Source organism: Cebus imitator, unplaced genomic scaffold (assembly GCF_001604975.1).
Source record: "Cebus imitator isolate Cc_AM_T3 unplaced genomic scaffold, Cebus_imitator-1.0 Scaffold424, whole genome shotgun sequence".
NCBI classification, from domain to species: domain Eukaryota; kingdom Metazoa; phylum Chordata; class Mammalia; order Primates; family Cebidae; genus Cebus; species Cebus imitator.
This window is the reverse complement of record NW_016107739.1, coordinates 899,007-906,046: the sequence shown is the minus strand read 5'-3', so window position 1 is coordinate 906,046 and position 7,040 is coordinate 899,007. Positions and strand designations below refer to the sequence as shown.

Below are 7,040 nucleotides of genomic sequence, written 5' to 3'. Positions count from 1 at the left end.
TTTTTGAGATGGAGTCTCACTCTGTTGCCAGGTTGGAGTGCAGTGGCACGATCTCAGCTCACTGCAACCTCTGCCTCCTGGTTTCAAACAATTCTCCTGACTCAGTCTCCCGAGTAGCTGGGACTACAGGTGCACACCACCACACCCAGCTAATTTTTTGTATTTTAGTAGAGACAAGGTTTCACTACGTTGGCCAGGATGGGTCTCCAGCTCCTGACCTCATGATCCTCCCACCTCGCCATCTCAAAGTGCTGGGATTACAGGCATGAGCCACCAGGCCTGGCCTCTTTTCTCTTCTTATGAGACTCTTGAGCACCTCGTATTTTCTCCTCTGGCTAAAGGTAAGTAGTTCCATCATTACTTATAAAAATACTAGCAACTGCCATATTTTGAACACTTTCTAAGTATCAGGTGCTAGGTGCTTTATGTACATTATCTCAGTACATCCTCATGCAATCCTTTGCAACATTTATTGACATCCTTATTTAACAAGTGAGGAAACAGATGATCAGAGATGAGAAATGGCAGTCTATGGCCACACAGTCAGCAAGTGATAGGGCTGGGATTGGACCCAGATCCCATGGATTCCCAAGTCCTGGCTCATTCCAGTGCCTGAGACAGTCAGAAGCAGCAACTTCTTTACTCTGAGTCAGCAAAGCCATCCAAATGGAGGTGGGAGGCATGTTAGTGACTATCTCTTCCTACCTTCCTTGTTTTCACTAAGCTCAGAATGCTAAGGTGACTTTCCTGAACACACAACAAGAGTAGAACTGGGGCTGACCCCAGGCTTGCTCTTTGGGTTTATCCGCTTTGATTCTCATCCACCTATTGGGCAAAGAACATTGGAGGTGCTCTGTCTGTATTCCAAATGACCAGGGTGGGAGCTGCTCTTGAAATCAACTTATGAGAAATTATTGGAGAAACAAAGAAAAGAAAAGATCTTGAGGAGGGACATGCTGTTTATATTCACCCATTTTAGGAGGTCTAGTAGAGAAGAGAGAGCCTTGATAAGATGAGGAGGAGTGGATTTCAAGTCCAGATTATGGGAAAGCTCTAAAAAAATCCTAAACGTGGGGAGATACCACCTTCTGTACCAGTCCCTGCAAGTTTCCAAGAACAGGCCAGGGATCTATGGAGATGCTGCTATGGGTGTCCCAGCATCCAGCAGGGAATGGTCCACACCTCTAAAACTCTTTTATTGCCAAGATTCCACAAGCCTTTGAAACATACAAAAAACTTGCAGGGAAGACAAGGAGTCATCCTGCACTCTTTGCTCATTGTTCTTAGGGAAAAAAATCTTTACTGTAAAATAAATGAAGATAAAGTCTACCTATTAATGCATATTTAAGAGGTAGAGAAAAAAAGAACCCATAATGTTAACTAAAACCATGAATACTCTCTGCAGTGTAAAAAAAAAATCAACTCACTTTTCTTAAATCTTCTTAAAAGGGTCTAAGAATAGTCCTTCAAATAATTCTTGAAGTATGCAATTTTAATTTGGACACATGGTAATTTCAGTCTACCTGTTGAAAGAGACAAGAGAGAAGTCAGTCATTTTTGATGAGGATGCTGTTCTGACAAGCAGCAGAGAAGATTGTGGCAGCTTGGGAGCTGGGGATAAGGCACGGGCGTGGGCATTAGTAGCAGGAGCATGAGCTTTGGTACCACGCTGAAGGCTAGTTTTGGAACACTCAGAGGAAAGATGCAACTAAAGTAGCTACTAGCACAGTGCCTGGCACGTGGCAAATGCTCATTAAATAGTTAATGAACAAGTAAAACGATATCTGAGCAAATGAGTGGGATTTATCATCAACCTTTCATGCAGAGAGTTACTATGTAGCCTCATCTCTTTGACCCTCAACAAGAGAGAGAATTTCTAGGCACTGGGCACAGAGAAAGGTACCAGTGGAGTGAAGAGAGTGAAGGATTTGAGCTGGCCATAGCTATGCCCAAATCCTGGCCCCACAACTTCTGACTGCACAGCTTTGGGCTGGTTTATTTTACTGATGTTTGCTGTTGTTCCTAAATTGGATACTTAGCCCATTCATTAACTTTCAGCTCTTCTTCTTTGTTAATATAAGCATTTAAGGTGATAAATTTCTCTCTAAGTGTTGTCCTGGCTATATGCCACAACTTTTGGTATTTAATATTTCTTTGGTCATTCATTTATAATCATTTTATAATTTCTATTATCATTTCTTTTCGATACATGAGTTAGTTGGAAGTATCTTTGTAAATATATCTCAATATAGGTTTTTAAAAAAACATCTCATCTTTCTGTTATTGATTTCTAACTTAATTGCACTGCGGTGGGTGAATATGGTTTGTAGGATACTGACTCCTTGAAATTTATTGGATGTATTTTATGGCCTAGGATACAGTTCATTTTTGTGAGTGTTTTATATGTGCTTAGAAAGAGTGTGCATTCTCTGGCTGTCGGGTTGATCTTGGGCTGGCTTTCTTTAAATGGTTCTGCATCTCCATTTCCTCACCTGTAATAAGGTATGTGAGTGATACACTTTAGTTCCCTCACACCATTTAAAATTATATTCACAAAGACATAGAGTGCACAAGGAAAGATCGAGGTGTGCTATTTTTTCCTTATAACAATATCAGTAATGATGTCCTACATTTATAAAGTACTTAAACAATTCTTTTTTTTTTTTTTTTTTTTTGAGACGGATTTACACTTTTTTTTTTTTTTTTTTTTTTCTTTTTTTTTTTTTTTTTTTTTTTTTTTTTTTTTGAGACGGAGTTTCACTCTTGTTACCCAGGCTGGAGTGCAATGGCACGATCTCGGCTCACTGCAACCTCCGCCTCCTGGGTTCAGGCAATTCTAGTACTTAAACAATTCTAAACAATGACCACATCTGCCATTTGGTCTTAAACCTGTATAATGTCACCTAGGCAGGTAGAGGTGGGAACCCACAAAGAGAAAGGACACACACCAGTTGGTGCAGTGATCTACTCAGTCCTCAGTGCCAGAGCCCCAGGATCCCTCTGACTCGTCTCTGACCCTCACTCCTCACCCCTGCTCAGTTCAGTCTTCTTACTGTCTTTTCAAATCCATCCTCATTATCACCCGCAATGCCTACACCATTTCTTACCTGCTTGGTTTCATTAATTTCCTACTGTTTAAAAAATACAACACAGGAAGTAAATCCTGACAAAATCCTCTTGGCAGATGTGGCTCTCAAATAAGGCTGGTGTTAGGTTTTGGGTGCCAGAACATCAGTCTTGCAGGGAAGAGTGGTGTTTATGTCTATCAAAGCAGGCATGAGTTTAGAAAGGTCGAGAAACACTGTGCTGAGTTCAAATATTCTTCATCTAGCAAACAGCCCTTCCCATGACCTTGTCCCCTGTCCTACCCCCAAGTTCTTTTTCTTCTTTTCAGAGAGATTTTCTGAAAGAGCCGTCTAGACCACCACTTCCTCCACTCCCACGCTCTTCACAAATCATTGCCTTGTGGCATTCTGCCCTGGAATGTTCTCTTTAGGATCACAGGGATGTTGTCACTGCAGATTCCAGACACTTCTTCTCAATCTGCAGTAGTCTCTCCGGGTCATTTGCTAGCAGGGACCCCTCCCCTCTGGAAACTCCTGCTTCCACATCAGCAACACTAGTTTCCCCGGGTTCTTCTCCTTTCCCTCCAAGGACTTTCTCTGCCCCTTCTCAACTTCTATGGTTTGAATTGGCATTTTCATAATTCAATTAGAAGTGTTTTTATAAAATAATAACCATCAACTACCCTTTATTAGAGCATACCAATCACTGTGCTAAACATTATTTTATTCTACTTTATCTTCACAATAACCACATAAGATAGATATTATTAATATTACTATTTTAATAGATGAGAAAACAGAAGCCTGATAGAGTTACGTAATTTGCCCGGGATCACTCAGCTACTATGTGGCAGAACAGGGATTCAAACCACAACCCATCCAATCATAGGTTGTGCTCTCAGCCACTACATTAACTCATCCTACCTCCCTATACCCTGGCTTCTGAGACTCACCACTCTTCCATGATGTCATGCATTTCATGTTCCCGTTTTGCTTCCCTCTGAAGAAAGGCCTTTATCCATACTGTGTGCTGAGAAAATTCTATTTATCTTTCAAAGTCAGCTCTTCCCACAAAGCTATTAGCAAGCAAAGCCAGTTTCATTGCTCCTGTCTCTTTGCTGTGGCAGCTCTCCAATGATATCAAACCATCCATTCACCCATCTGACCATGCGTCCATCTCTCCACCCAAGAATTGCTTAAATATGCTAGAAGATTGCTTATCTAGAAGTCTAAACACAAGCAGCATCCAGACAAAGGGATTGTTCCAAAGGATTTTTTATGTTCACACCTTGAAAAAATATATCATACTATGATCAAAATTGAAGAAAACTTGCTAGAAGTTGTAGTGTTTGGGGAAAGGATGTGCTTTGTGTGGCATGTATTAATGACAGGTCAAGGATAGTCATCCATGGGACCTGGCCAGGGCGCTTTCCAAGGTTACTAAACTAGATCTGTCCAGTTTCCCTTACCCAATCCCCACATTTTAAAATCATTATTACGTATCAAGCATGGCTCATATACCTCATTATCCGTGAAATCTTCCCTGATTCTCCTCCTGCAACAGGCACAGATGAACCTAGACACCCCTGCTGCTCCTCACAATATATCGCGGTATGTCATTCCTGCTGGCACTTGGTATTTAATCATTTGTAGGTAATACTGCATTTCAAAAAACACTTCAGCATTTTCATTGCATGCTTTATCTCCACCTCTTGTCTCCTTGGAGGTAAGAGATGCATCTAATTCACCCTAGATATGTTCAGAAGCAACCCCAGTGGTTGGCACTCAGATGTCAATGAATGATGGATTAAAATTAGATGACATTGTCCTTGAATGGAGAAGCCATCCAAAAATCACTCAAATGCAAGCACCAAGCAGTGTGTTATGCAAACAGTCGGTGCTAAATAAACATAAAATTCTTCCATCCTCTCTCCACCCCTCAAACAGTGAGGACTAGAAAAGAGGTGCAATGTGTCCATTGAGCCTGAGGTTTCTGAAGATCTGTGCTCCATGGTTCACAAATACAAATATGTTGGCGTGGTGACTTTTGATATTCTCCAGGATAAGACAGGAACGGAAATCCCATGTTTGGATACATTCTACTTTCCATAGTCAGAAAATGAGAGTTAGAGCTTTAAAGATAGACACGTCCTCCAAAGCGAACTACTACAACCATCTCCTTTTACAGAGGCAAATCACAGAGGCTCGTTGACTCCAGGTCATAGGCCAAGAAGGGTTGCTGTACAGATGCACTTTCCCTGTTTCCTCCTAGATTTGCAAATGAAGCCTCTAGGAAATTGAGTGCTCTCTGAATGGCTAAAAATAAACTCACAGAAACTTCATCTAGATATATCACGGCTGTAATTTACAGTGTCTAGAACTTTGGCATGATATAATTAGCAAATGGATTACAATAATTTATTTTTGGTTTAAAAGCTCGAATGAACACAACCTTGCAGTGGAATGGGAAAACAAGAGGCTAGGAGCCAGCGACATTCCTCCAGCCCCTTCCAATGCCACAATGTTTATGCTGGCTGGCAGCCCTCTACTGATGTCCAGCAGACATGCAAAGAGAAGGGACTGCAACTCTGAGCTCCGGGCTCCCTGAGGCATGACTTCCGGAATACAGCCTCCCGAAAGAGTCAATGTTCATCCTTTCAATAAGCAGGAAGATGTGCAAACTCACCCTTTAAATGCATAGGAAAGCCCAAAGGCATTCATCATGAGGAAACAAGAGCTACCAACCTTAAACCAATGCAGAAGAAGGGCATACACTGAACAAAACATACCAAAGACTAATTACACCAAAGTTTTTTCTTCTAAAGATTTTGGGCACATTTTCAGAATGGCTTTCCATCACTTACCTTACTGCAGGGAAAGTTTGTGGTGATGTCCCTGAACAGGCAGTACCAAAGGATGGTGCCAAGAAAGACACTTTTCACGAAACTAGAAGAAGACTAGACCAGGGTCAGAGTGGACCTGTGCTCAGGTTTTGGTTTGTTACCTGTGCCATGAATAACAACCAATTCAAAACCCTTTTATTAAAATATCAGTAGTGGATAACTACCTAGATTGTTATGGGGATTAAATGAGAAAAATACACAAAAAGCATTTTGTAAATGAATTATTAGATGATTCTTCTTGAGTGAATACATTGCTAAAGCAGATCTTTCTAATGAGGACTTTTTCTGACCAAGCACTATAGAACATTGCAGCAAGGGCCAGAGGCAGAACAGCAGAAATCCTGGGAAGATGTCTTCTCATGTTTCCCCATGTGGTGTCTGGGCAGAGGCAAGTCACCCAGCAGAGCAGCTGGAGTTAGGAAAGAGGGATCATGACTTGCATAAGGAACACAAGACAACCTGTCTCCCCAGTCTCACACCCCTACCAAAACCAAGTTATCTGCGCAAACACCCCTTAACCTAGAAGGCAGCATGATAGTGTCCAGGCAGAACCTTCTTCTGGCTGAAGGAAGGCAAAGGGTAGTTTTCTGAGCATCTGCCATGTACCAGGCACAGCACTGGGTCCTTTCACACTGGGGCTTCTCTCCAAATCATGCCAGCTTCCCTGCCATCATATTATACCATCGCTCATGCTGTGTGCATGTGTCTGAAGCCCCCTTTTTTCTCTCTGCTTCTCCAACAAGCCCCTGAGCATGATGACCTGGACCCTCATGCTCTCACTCTTTCTGTTCTTAGTGATCTTAGGTAAGGTAAGTCATCCATCTTGGAAGAACTTCAGTTTTCTGATCTGACAGGTTAGGAAAGAACCCCAAACTCACTGCCTTACCAGATTGCTTTCAGACTCAAAACCAATGGAATGAAAGCTTTGGAAAGAGTGCCAAACCCTGAAGGCTCATGTCACGCCTTGTTCAAGCTCCTCAAGAGCTTCCTCTTGATGCTTGTGTTAGTCCACTTTTGTGTTGCTTTAAAGGAATACCTCTCGCTGGGTAATTTAAAAAAAAAAAAAAAAAAA

General features: G+C 41.8%; 1 protein-coding gene across 7 annotated transcripts in view; it reads right to left on the bottom strand.

Annotated features, from left to right (window-relative positions):
* Nucleotides 1-7,040, bottom strand: part of TENM4 (teneurin transmembrane protein 4) — an 827,507-nt gene that overhangs the window by 513,422 nt on the left and 307,045 nt on the right. For 2 of the 7 annotated variants that reach the window (XM_017509841.2, XM_017509842.2), the window contains exon 4: nucleotides 1,428-1,523. The exons of the other annotated variants lie outside the window; for them this stretch is intronic. The gene's annotated coding sequence lies outside the window, so the exon portion shown is untranslated. The remainder of the gene's footprint in view (nucleotides 1-1,427; nucleotides 1,524-7,040) is intronic. 7 annotated transcript variants of the gene reach the window in all.